Here is a 13,932-nt window from a genome sequence, read left to right on the forward strand (position 1 = left end):
TGGATAACTATGGAAACAGTTGCTAGGAAGCATACACTTCTGTAATTCTTTCCCTGGACCCACTCCCCTAACCCTTGTTCCACTTCTGGGATTTATATTGCCATTAATATATTGCTGCAATTGGTCAGTGAACACAGTAGTGTACGTGGGTTAATGATGGCTGATCTTATACTATCTCTGATTCTGAAAACCAGCACATATCATTATGATGATACAGAACCTCTAATGAGAGAAGCAGATGCTGTCTAGTGAGATGATTGCTTTCCTATGTTCGCTTAACTATTTCTATTGGTTTGCATATTCCTTTGACATGACAGGCTATGAAACTTTTTGGAAAAAGAATGCCAAATGTCTTTACACCTAGCACCAAGTCACTTTTTTTTTTTGTAAACTGGAGAATAAAGTTAAATTTATTTTTAAGAATAGTGGAAATCTATCCCAGCAAATTATTACAAATTGTACAATGTTTGATGGTTCTCTTTGTGACAGGTTGCTTTTGTGTTTCTTCATTTAAAAGATACTTTTGCAAGGGGAAACACATACTCTGACAATTTTTACAGGCCAATAAACAAATCTATATTATTAATTACTACTGTCAGAAAGTGTCTTGATATTTGATTACTGGCAATGGTTCTGGCTGAACAGATTCTTGGTAATGAGATCCTTGATTCTCTGAAAAGGTAGCCTGACAGATTAACCAACCTGTGATTTATCTAATCAAGGACACTCTCAGGAAGATTTGAGTGTTTCCCTCCCTTTCAATCATAATAATGAGACTAGCCAGCCCAAGATCAAGATAGGCATTTTTTCCTATAAACTCTTAAAAGAATAATCAAGCCCTACTCACTAGTTCTCCTTACTACATTGAGATATTTCTCTAGAAACATGAAATTATGGGAAAAAAATCTTGGTTTTATGAAACTCAACAAATGTCTAATAACTGTTAGCATTATTCTTTCTGAAACTAGGAAGAGTTAAGAAATTGTATTAATTTGCTATTGCTGCTGTACCCAAATTACCACATATTTGGTGGCTCACAACAACATATATTTATTATGTATTTTCCAGCTTACAAGAAGAAAATCCAGAGACACAGAAAGGCTCTTTTAAGAAATGCTGCAGTACAACCTTCCACTGGCAGAGAGGATATGTAGAAACACACACACACACACACACACAGAGTACATCGAAGAGTTTCAGAAGAGTTGAACACTGCATATGAAAATGCTTTAATAACTCTTTAACCAATATATTCACTTATAAATCTATTTTAAAGTTTAAAAAGTTTTTTTAGTAATCTCTATACCAAACGTGAGGCTCAAACTCCTGACTCCAAGATCAAGAGCATCGTGCTCTTCTGACTAAGTCAGCCACATGCCCCTCACTTATATATTTTAATGTAAACAAAAACAACATTTATGTCTAGAGAATCACAATAAATTAAAAAAGTATAAACATTAAGAAAATGTAACATAGTTTCACTAGCAGTACTTTTTCTTTCCTAGTGTGACATAAATAATAGTGTTTCTTATCACTGATGGCATTCGAGCTTCAATAAAACAGTGTATACTCTTTATTTATCTAGTATTTCTGCTTTTGGGAAAATAATCACCCCAACATCAGGTGCGAAAGTCACTTATGTGACCCCATATTTATGACAAGGGTAAGTGTTGAACCAAGTAAGTCAGTCAGAACACTACCATCCCTTCACCAATGAGAATGTCATTCATGGATTTCCCATTCTCAACACAAAAAGGTGAGTATGATCCAAGTCAGCTACTTAGAATATTTAAATCCCTGGTCATGACTGATTCTAGATAGGTTGGATAATGAATCAGGGTCAACCAGAGTCTTCCCTAAAATATAATATACTGGTCTTAGAAGAGTTTATTCTTCTGGAATCAGGAGCAGCTTGATTAATTTTTGCTGGAACTGATTAAAACTATTTTCTTTGAACATGTGGAGGCAGACAATGAGAATAAGAGTTAAAGAAATGTATACAAAGGCATGTATGGGAAATGGAGAAACAAGAGTTCATATGAGGTCCATGGAGGTCCTGGACCTAACCATGCCTGAAGAAGTGATGATTATGATGTCTCTGGATGATTTTATGTTTAATTTTAAATATAATTTACTGTCCTTTGTTGAAGTAAATAGTTATTTCAGTAATTTAGTTGAGATCATATCAAATGATAGCTAAATTCAGGCTGATTAATTTTTTTATAATATTGTCTTCTCTTGTTCATAAATGCAGTATTGAAATTTCCTTCTTTGTTTCTATTTGCTGTAATGGTTCATTAAGGCATTTTCCTCCTAACTAGACCTATAGCCCTCCTAACTTGAAAATACATAAATAGGTATTCAAATTGATATATATTTAAAGTCGAAAAAAGAAATCAGAAAAGCCTCATGTTTAAAATGCAAAACAAAAACAAAAAACCCACATGCATCACAAAATGCAGGCATAAAATTTAACTTATTTTTATTAACAGTCTAACATACTTATAGAATACATTTCCCTTACATATTTTGGACAAGAATTTTTTAGATCACCTATTCATAGGATAAGAATTTTATAATTTTTTAAGAGGGAGGAAATATGAATTTGTGTTTCTTTAGCATTAAAGGTTGATTAAAATTAATTTTTCTTGTTGATCACTTAAACCAGAAGTATATGTGAACCAAATTCTTCTCTTACAATTTTACAAATTTTTTTTTTTGAGATTTTATTTATTTATTTGACAGAGAGAGATCACAAGTAGATGGAGAGGCAGGCAGAGAGAGAGAGAGAGGAGGAAGCAGGCTTCTTGCTGAGCAGAGAGCCAGATGTGGGACTCGATCCCAGGACCCTGAGATCATGACCTGAGCCGAAGGCAGCGGCTTAACCCACTGAGCCACCCAGGCGCCCCCAATTTTACAAATTTAATAACTGAAAGAAATTTCTATAGATTAAGTTTTGGCTCCAAACATTTAAAATCTTGTTTCTCCTCTACTAAACTATGTATTTCCAGGACCAAGTGCCACGATGGTAGGAGTTTTTCTGGAAGGCAACTTACACCAGAGTGGTTGCCAGTAACTTAGGGAAATATCTGCAGTTTATATCAGTAGGTCCTAATAAACCAAATGCAATATGTCTCCAAGCCTGTTGTCCCTTAGCCAAATCCTAAAACGTACACGCTCATTCCAATGTTACCAGTCAGAGGGGTAGAGTGGTAGAGGGAAGTAGGATTAATCGCTGAGATACTATCCTCAAGCAATTGAATGAAAATATCTTATTTTGTAAACTTAACAAAAATATAATGAGGGACTTTTTTTTTTTTTTAACGCGGAAGTTTAAAAATAGAAACATTACAAAGGAAACCCAACCCTAGCCTTTTCTGGAGTTTTGGTGAGGGAAAAGAGAAAAAGAGGGGAAAAAATGCTTGCTGTTTTACAATGTTGCACATACTTTGTTTTCAAGATACCAAGGCTGGTTGTAGACAAAGTGCCATCTTGAAAAAGTAGCTCCCGTGATGAAAAGAACAGGCCCAGAGGGTGAAGAAGACTGGGCCCCAGTTTAGCCTGTTGCGCCAATGGGCTCTGCGACCTTGGAAGAGAAACCTAACCACCAAAAGGTCTCCGTTTGCTCCTCCAGAAGATGATACCGGAGGTCTGGATAAAGTCTGTGTCAGCCTCTCCAACCAAAATCCATGATGTTTATGTTTATGGATTTCTCCATGGAGGCCTATCCATCTTTCATATCTAAATGAAGGCTAGACATTAATATTTCAACTGCTTATGATTTTTTGTTGCTTAGTAACTTGACCACTTGTTTAGCCTTGGTCTTTGTGATAGTGTCAGAAATAGGTTTTTTCCTCTCCTTCACAGCAGTTTTAGAAAATAATTCCTCAAATTCATGACAATCTATGGATGGCTCTTCAATTTTTTCCCAAATAAGTGAAGCACTGGTCTCTCTTTTACTATGAAGTTGTATTCTCGTCCAATACAGAGGCTTCCTGGGCCGACAAGGCTCCTCTACTGGCTGCTTCCTACTCCCTCTGTCTTGGTTAAGTCCTAATCCAAACAAGCCAGCTGGCAACAGAGGAGGAAGAAAGCCACACACTTGTGGTGCTGATATGTGGTGCTCCTATGACTCTGAACCTAGACCATACAAGTGAGAGTCCTCAAATTCAATCTTCCTGACTTTCCTAGTAAATTTAGGTCTTACATAATAATTTTTAAGTATCTCAAGTTTCCTTTTAAGTGGTTTTGTATGTACAGCCATTTACATCCATGTATAAGAAACTATCTTACTGTCTATAATATTAATAGATATGACAGAATCATATTCTTGGGATGATTCCTACTGGGTAGTGGCATATTCCTTCACTGCACTTCCCTCTTCACAGTAGTTGCCTCTGGCCATCGTCCCATCTCTATCACTGTGAACTTTTCACCAGATTGTTGGTGGTCCATGGGCCAGACAAGAGGCAAGCTTCAGCTGTGCTCTTGTGGCTCTTCATTTCAGCATTTTCTCTTTTGTCTTAAGTCCATAAAGTTTCTATTATTGGGGTAATTATCACTATATAATTATTATTATTTTACTTTGTTTCCTTCCAAAGATGTACAGAGATAAATGATGAACAAAAGTTATTTCTCCTGTTTCTGAGATAGTTTGGTGGGGTAGAAGAACTCTAGGAGATTTTTCCAGCACTAGTGCAACACCCTGGTATGTCTACTGAACTGTTTAGTCTGCTTCTCTCCAAACTTGAGAGCTATATTGAACACAGTTAGTGCCCCGTCTAGGTCCTCTTGGATCATTTTTATAGGTTCTGTGCATGCATCCTGAGTTTCTTTGTGCTTTGCTTCCAATGGCTTTGTAAAGAGTTATGATGTTTTTCTGCAGAATTCAGTTAGATCAATAGCTATCTCTTTGGAAAGACTAAGAGCTTCAATACCTAGACTAAAGCACCCATTTTTTCCTTGTTAAAGCCCAAATCATAGAATGTACTTTTTCAGACTTGCTCACTCTTAGCATATTTCTGAGAATGGATATTCTTATTTCATACACATTCTGGTTTCCATGTTTCTTTATCTTGAGACCAACATAAGTTCTTGAAATATATTAAAAGTAGGCTAATGGTCAGGTCACACCCACTGAATTTTTCTCCTTTTCTTTTTTCTATTTTCTGGTTCTCTTATTTTGGGGACTTTGATAGATCAGGTTACCCTTGGAGATACCCAGAAAGATAGAAGTGTCTGAATTTATTTATATCATTTGAGACTGATTATAGCCAATGTTTAACTGGTGCAGGAGTATTGATGCTCAATTTCATGTCTCAAGGGTGGGCTGACTGAGGTACAATTTACACCTCAGTTTCCCCTGCTGAGAAGAGACTGACTTACAGATGATTAGGACTGGAATCATCTGGAATCTCCCTCTTGTTCTAGGCTTCTAGTTCTATGTCTTATGTTCCCCAGTCCTTCATTGGTTTTTCCTGAGAGCACTTCCTTAATAAATCACTTGCACGTTAATCCCCATCTTATAGTATATTTTTAGACATTGTCTAAAACTGAGTTTTTAGACAACTGAGTTTTTAGACAACTGAGTTTTCGAACTGAGACAATGTCTTTTTTTTTTAAGATTTTATTTATTTATCTGACAGACAGAGATCACAAGTAGGCAGAGAGGCAGGCAGAGATAGAGGGGGAAACAGGCTCCCCACTGAGCAGAGAGCCCAATGCGGGGCTCGATCCCAGGACCCTAGGATCATGACTTGAGCCGAAGGCAGAGGCTTTAACCCACTGAGCCACCCAGGCGCCCCAGGACAATGGTATTTTTGAAAATTCATTAGCATTCTGCCCTTAACTAACAATAGAACTTACTGTTTCTTTCTATTAGCCTGCAATTCTCTAAAATTTTTATCCTTGGGTTGCATCTGCTTCCTTGTTTGTTGTGATGAACAATAAACACACACACACACACACACACACACACACACACACACACAGCAACTTCTCTAAAGCCAAGACAGAAAAAGCTGGACATATGGGTATGGATTATCTCTGGTTATTTTCCTATCATTAACTCAATTTTGACTGCAGTGACTTGGAATATTATGGGCACTCAAGAAATGTTAGGAATCGATGAATATAACCTTTTTATATTATTAATTAGGAGAATGTAAATATAGCTACAAAGGGAGAGCTGTCTTTACTGGGAGATTTTCTTTTTTATTTTCTTTTTTCTATATCTATCTCATTTGTCTATTGCAGACAAGCAGATAAGTTATATGATGTATACCTCTCAAGTCACAAAATAACAGGACTAATTGGCTTGTGGACATTTGATTTTTTTTTCCCATTCTAGGCTGCTAATTGAAAAATCTAGAGTATCACCCACCAATAGCTGAATTGGTTGAGTAGTTTAGCTAGCTATAATTGGCACCTTGGTCCACTATCATGTTACCAGACCAAAAAAGTCTAAACGCAATCAGCTTTATACCATGTTGTAGAAATTCCATGACATATATATGTTTATCTTATTTAAAAAACTCTTGGGTTTGTACTTTTTAAAGTGAGTGGTTGATAAATGGCAAGTGGAAAAGAAAGGTTGAAAGAAAAACATCTGAAGTGCACTTTATTTTGCAGTGACATCTAGTAAAATAATATTTATTTGTTTTGAGTATTTATTATTCAGAGAAAAAAATTGCTAGAAAAGTGAGAGAAGATACACCAAAAATGCTCATGCTTTTTTCTTAGGGGGAACTTGAACTCCAATTAAGTGGTTCTTGATTTTTTTCTCTTCCTCTTTGAAAACCTATCTTTGGATGCATCATATTCTAATAAGAAGACACAAATTTGAATTGTCATTCTCTTTGTTTCTCCAACCATTTAATCCACATCTATTTTTTTAAATTTTTATTTATTTATTTGACAGACAGAGATCACAAGTAGGCAGAGAGGCAGACAGAGAGAGGGGAAGGGAAGCAGGCTCCCTGCTGAGCAGAGAGCCCGATGTGGGGCTCGATCCCAGGACCCTGAGATCATGACCTGAGCCGAAGGCAGAGGCTTAACCCACTGAGCCACCCAGGCGCCCCAGTCCACATCTATTTTTAATAGGCATAAAAAATCTCTCCCCCCCCCTTTTTGATATGGCTTGCCCTCCAACTTCCTCCACAACTTTAAAGAAAATCACTGTTCTAATTTTTTCAGCATCATTTTCCATTTTCACACACACAAGAAAACCTTTAAACCCTAGAAAATGTAATGATAGTTCTGTTTTCAGAAGAAAATTCAATGCTTATTATTCTTCAGGAGGAGACAAAGGTTCTCGCCAGTTTTGTATCAAGGATATTGATAATTAAAATAGGAGAGATGCCCATATATTTTTTCTTGCTTTTGATAAAACAATCTCTATTGTGATAACTAAAGCTTAAAAAGTAAATTAAAATTCTAATTTATTTATTACTTTCTCAAAATGTACATAAATATCTACTGAAGAAAAATAATGTTGCTGAGAAGAACAGCATTGTTCTATAAAAAAGGACTGGGGAATTGTTGCTCAACATCATTAGTCACCACAGAAGTGCAAAAGAAATTCACTACACATCTGATGGAATGACTAAAATTTAAAATACTGTCAGTGCCAAGTGTTGGCAAGAATGTGGAACAGCAAAACTCATATATTTCTGGGAGTAGTGTAAAATGGTACAACCACTATAAATTTTTTTTTGTCAGACTCTTACAAAGTCAAATCTTATGGCTCAGCAATTATAGTCCCAGATATTTGCACAAGTAAATAAAAATATTGGCCACAAAAAGTCTTTCACAACAATGTACATAGAAGCCTTACTTATAGTAGCTCAAAATTAGAAACAATCTGAATGTGTATTAACAGGAGAATTAGAAGCACTAATAAAGGTCAAAACTACTGATAAAAGGTCCCCTGGGTGGCTCAGTGGGTTGAAGCCTCTGCCTTCAGCTCAGGTCATGATCTTAGGGTCCTGGGATTGAGCCCCACATCGGGCTTTCTCCTCAGCAGGGAGCTGCTTCTCCCTGCCTCTCTGTCTACTTGTGATCTCTCTCTCTCTCTGTCAAATAAATAAATAAAATCTTAAAAAAAAAAAAAAAACTACTGATACAACATCAGCCAGGTTGATAGATCTCAAAACACATGATTAGTGAAAGAAGACTGACCAGAAAGCATACATACTGAGTGATTCCACTTACATGAAGTTCTAGAATAATTAAGACTAGTGGATGATGATAATCAGAACACTTGTTACCTTTGGAGAGATATTTACTGGAAACGGTCATTAGAAAACCTTTAGGGAGGATAAAAAAGTCTTATATCTTGAGCCAGATGATGGTTACACCAATGTATGCATTTGTCAAAAGTCATAAAATTGTACACTTAAGATATTAGCTTTTATGTATGTAAATATCCTTTAATTTTTTTTTAAAAAAGTAGTAGAGATTAAAAAAAGAAGAAAGAATAATTAAAATAACTGTGGGCAAGTGCTGTGCTATGCATTTTATATGTGTTAACAGTTTCATCCTTTAACAGTGCTTGAAATATATGTTTTATCTAATATATAAAGGTATATATAAAGGTATATTTGACCAACTTATATAAAGCAAATGGAAAAGTCAGTATTCAATCTGAATTTATGATTTTAAAGCGATTGCTTTTTCCATTATAATCATGGACTAACTAATTGTATCTTGTATTAAAGTAAAACTGGAAGTAGGTTTAAAAGAATATGAAGAGATTATAAAAGACATAAAAATATGAATAAACACAAACACAGGATAAGCTAAAAACAAGTATTGAGAAAATGGAAAATAGACAATCAACAAAAAACCTATTAGAAAAGGAAATTCACTGTTGTATTTGAGAAACTAAAATAGGAATAAATAAAGTTTACAACATCAAAGCAAATGCATTATAGCAGAGAATACCAGACAGAAAATACCAAAAAGGAAGATATGATTACGCACAGGAATCTCAGTCCAGGCTGCAACTCACTTTTGTGATTTTTGGTTAAGTCATTTAACCTTTGCCTTATTTTTTTCCCACATGTAAAAGTAGAAATTCTAATAATGACTTTCCTTATAAGACTGTGGAGAGGATTAATTAGGTAATGTTCTCAGGAGCTTTGAAGATTAAAAGCCTCAAATAAGTGCTAAGTATAAAATACAAAACCAAAGAGACACAATCAGAAAATACACAAGTCAGAGAGATGAAAGGAGAGAAATAAGTTTATAAAAGAGATGGAAGTTAAAGTTTGGGAAGATACAAAAGGGGGGCAGGATTTATGAGTTTGGAAAAATTTAACCCTATACAAACATACATGAAATCAAATATATTTAAAATGATGCTTATATATATTAATTCATTAAGAATATGACATTTTGAAAATATATATCAATGTTGTTTGTGCTGCAACGGAAACTGTTAATATTTTCTTTGCAGGGTCACAGGACATGCTATATTTATCATATCTATCACTTCCAAAGCTATATCCTTCATTCTTGTCAAATCTGCTGTTAGGTGTCACACGCCTATCCCATGTAAAACCTTTGTTCCCAGATTCTACTTATACCTACATCTACTCTAAATGTGTGAGATTCACAAAGTCAACCTAAAATAAGATGGATGGGACTCAGTGACCACAAAGGGCTTCAGTGAACTGTGAAACAGGGAAATGAGCCAGTCACCAGAAAGAAAAGATTGGATGGAATAAGAAACTCTAACGCTAGTTGCTATAGTGAGCTTTACTCTATAATCTCCTAAAACCAAATGAGAATTTCAAGGAGAGAAAAATATCGTGACTTAATCAGATGGTAGTTCTTTAAAAAGTTTTGGGTTTTGCATGAAGGATTTAGTTTAAATATGCACTTGGAGAGACCGTATTTTTTTCACTGTATATTTTTTCCTGCTTTGTCGAAGATTATTTGACCATAGATTTGAGGGTCCATATCTGGGCTCTCTACTCTGTTCTGCTCGCTGGTCTATGTGTCCGTTTTTGTGCCAGTACCATGCTGTCTTGGTTATCACAGCTTTGTAGCAAAGCTTGAAATCAGGCAACATGATGCCCTGGTTTTGTTTTTCTTTTTCAACATTTCCTTAGCAATTCAGGGTCTCTTCTGGTTCCATACAAATTTTAGGATTTTTTGTTCCAGCTCTTTGAAAAATGCCTGTGGGATTTTGATCAGGATGGCATTGAAAGTCTAGATGGCCCTAGACAGTATAGACATTTTGACAATGTTTATTATTCTGATCCATGAGCATGGAATACTCTTCCATCTTTTTGTGTCTTCTTCAGTTTCTTTCATGAATGTTCTGTAGTTCCTCGAGTACAGATCCTTTACCTCTTTGGTTAAGTTTATTCCCAGGTATCTTATGGTTCTTGGTGCTATAGTAAATGGAATCAACCCTCTAATTTCCCTTTTTATATTTTCATTGCTAGTGTATAAGAAAGCAACTTATTTCTGTACATTGATTTTGTATCCTGCCACAGTACTGAATTGTTATATGAGTTCTAGAGTTTGGGGGTGAAATCTTTGGGTTTTCCATATAAAGTATCATGCCATCTGTGAAGAGAGAGAGTTTGATTTCTTCTTTGCCAATTTGAATAATTTTATTTCTTTTTGTTGTCTGATTGCGTTGCTAGGACTTCTAGTACTATGTTGAACAACAGTGGCAAGAGTGGACTTCCTTGTTGTGTTCCTGATCTCAAAGGGAAGGCTGTCAGCTTTTCCCCATTGAGGATGATATTCGCTGTGGGTTTTTCACAAACAGATTTTATGAAGTTGAAGAATGTTCCCTCTATACTTATACTTTGAAGCGTTTTAACCAGGAATAGATGCTGTATCTTGTCAAATGCTTTTTCTGCATCAACTGAGAGGACTATGTGGTTCTTCTCTCTTCTCTTATTGATTTGTTCTATCACCTTGATTGATTTGTGAATGTTGAACCACCCTTGCATCCCATGGATAAATCCCACCTGGTCATGGTGGATAATCTTTTTAATGTATTCTTGGAACCTATTAGGTAGATCTTGTTGAGAATCTTGACATCCGTATTCATCAAGGATATTGGTCTGAAATTCTCCTTTTTGGTGGGGTCCTTGACTGGTTTGGGGAACCAAACCATGCTGGATTCATAAAAAGAGTCTGGACATTTTCCTTCTGTTTCTATCTTTTTTTTTTTTTTAAAGATTTTATTTATTTATTTGACAGAGAGAGATCACAAGCAGGCAGAGAGGCAGGCAGAGAGAGAGGAGGAAGCAGGCTCCCCGCTGAGCAGAGAGACCGACTCGGGGCTCGATCCCAGGACCCTGAGATCATGACCTGAGCCGAAGGCAGCTGCTTAACCCACTGAGCCACCCAGGTGCCCCTGTTTCTATCTTTTGAAACAGCTTCAGGAGAATAGGTATTATTTCTTCTTTGAATGTTTGGTAGAATTCTCCAGGGAATTCATCAGGTCCAGGGCTCTTGTTTTTTGGAGGGCTTTTGATGTCTGCTTCAATCTCATTGGTAGATATTGGTCTATTCAGGTTGTCAGTTTCTTTCTGTTTCAGTTTTGGAAGTTTATAGGTTTCCAGGAATGCATCCATTTCATCTCAGTTGCTTAACTTATTGGCATATAACTGTTGATAATAATTTCTGATGATTATTTCTATTTCCTTGGTGTTAGTCATGATCTCTCCCTTTTCATTCATAATTTTTTTAAAGATCTTATTTTATTTATTTGACAGACAGAAATCACAAGTAGGCAGAGAGTCAGGCAGAAAGAGAGGGGGAAGCAGGCTCCATGCTAAGCAGAGAGCCCGATGGGGGGCTCAATCCCAGGACCCTGAGTTCATGACCTGAGCCGAAGGCAGAGGCTTTAACCCACTGAGCCACCCAGGCGCCCCTCATTCATAATTATAAAATATACAGTGAAAAAAAGATAGTCTCTTCAATAAATGGTGCTGAGAAAATTGGACAGCTATGTGTAGAAGAATGAAACTCAACCATTCTCTTACACCATACACAAAGGTAAACTCAAAATGGGTAAAAGACCTCAATGTGAGGCAGGAATCTATCAAAATCCTAGAGAAGAACATAGACAGTAACCTCTTTGACATTGGCCACAACAAATTCTTTCAGGATATGTCTCCAAAAGCAAAGGAAACAAAAGTAAAAATGAACTCTTGGGACTTCCTCAAGATCAAAACCTTCTGTACAGCAAAGAAACAGTCAACAAAACAAAGAGGCGACTCATGGAATGGGAGAAGATATTCGTAAATGACACTACAGACAAAGGGCTGATAACCAAGATCTATAAAGAACTCCCCAAACTCAACACACACAAAACAGATAGCCATGTCAAAAAATGAACAGAAGATACAAACAGACACTTCTCCAAAGGAGACCTACAAATGGCTAACAGACACATGAAAAGATGTTCATCATCATTAGCCATCAGGGAGGTTCAAATCAAAACCACATTGAGATACAACCTTACACCAGTTAGAAGGGCCAAAATCAACAAGTCAGTAAAGATGTGGAGAAAGGGGAACCCTCTTATACTGTTAGTAGGAATGCAAGTTGGTGCAGCCACTTTGGAAAACAGTGTGGAGATTCATTAAGAAATTAAAAATAGAGCTGCCCTATGACCCTGCAATTGCACTACTGGGTATTTACCCCAAAGATACAGATGTAGTGAAAAGAAGGGCCCTCTGTACCCCTATATTCGTAGCAGCAATGGCCACAGTCGCCAAACTGTGGAAAGAACCAGGATGCCCTTCAATGGATGAATGGATAAAGAAGATGTGGTCCATATATACCATGGAGTATTATGCCTCCATCAGAAAGGATGAATACCCAACTTTTGTATCAACATGGATGGGACTGGGAGAGATTATGCTGAGTGAAATAAGTCAAGCAGAGAGACTCAATTATCATATGGTTTCACTTACTTGTGGAGCATAAGTAAACATGAAGGACATTGGGAGATGGAGAAGAGAAGTGAGTTGGGGGAAATCAGAAGGGGAGACAAACCATGAGAGACTGTGGACTCTGAGAGACAAACTGAGGGCTTTGGAGGGGGCTTAGGGGTGGGGTGAGCCTGGTGGTGGGTATTGTGGAGGGCACGTATTGTATGGAGCACTGGGTGTGGTGCACAAACAATGAATTTTGGAACACTGAAAATTAAATTAAATTAAATTAAATTTTAAAAATATGCACTTGGAATAGAATTAGAATATTTTTCAGGTGGTATCTCCTGAATCATGGGTACTATGTAGGTTTTTAAGTAGAACCATAATATATAATTACAGCACATGGACACTGGCCAATTACAACAGATGTTGGTAATAAACAACTGAATTGGTACTTGCCCAGTAGCCATTAATCCTGCGTAGGACCAGTGATGAGCAAGATAGTGAGGTTGGCTTAGTCCAATTTTAGGATCATCATCTTTCTCCTTCAATGACCTTTTCTCTTAACTTTCACTTACCTGGTCCCTGACTAGTGTTCTATTACTTGCAAGCTTCCTACTAGCCTTTAAAGTCTACTCATTGCATCATTATTCTCATTTTAACTCTATGATCTGCTTTACCCTTTGGTATCCTTATCAAAATTATAATTTCTTCTTGTGTAAGATTACTTTAAGAAAAAAAAAATGTCATCTGATAACCTAACTTACACTAAGAGATTGTAAAGGTGAGCCACCCAAAGGTAATCCCTCCTTTCATGACCCATCACAAATTACACTGAAATGTCTTGAATGCCTCTGAAGTACTTTGAGATAACTCAGTGGGATCCTTCCCTAAACGCAAACTAGGAACTTTGGAAGCTAAAACTTTTAGCAGGTATTTGGGGGGTAGTAGATTAATCTAGAAGCCCTCAAATCAAACAATTTATATATCTATGTGTATATTTCTCTTTAGAATGATATAT

This window comes from Lutra lutra, chromosome 8 (genome assembly GCF_902655055.1).
Source record: "Lutra lutra chromosome 8, mLutLut1.2, whole genome shotgun sequence".
Classification (NCBI taxonomy): domain Eukaryota; kingdom Metazoa; phylum Chordata; class Mammalia; order Carnivora; family Mustelidae; genus Lutra; species Lutra lutra.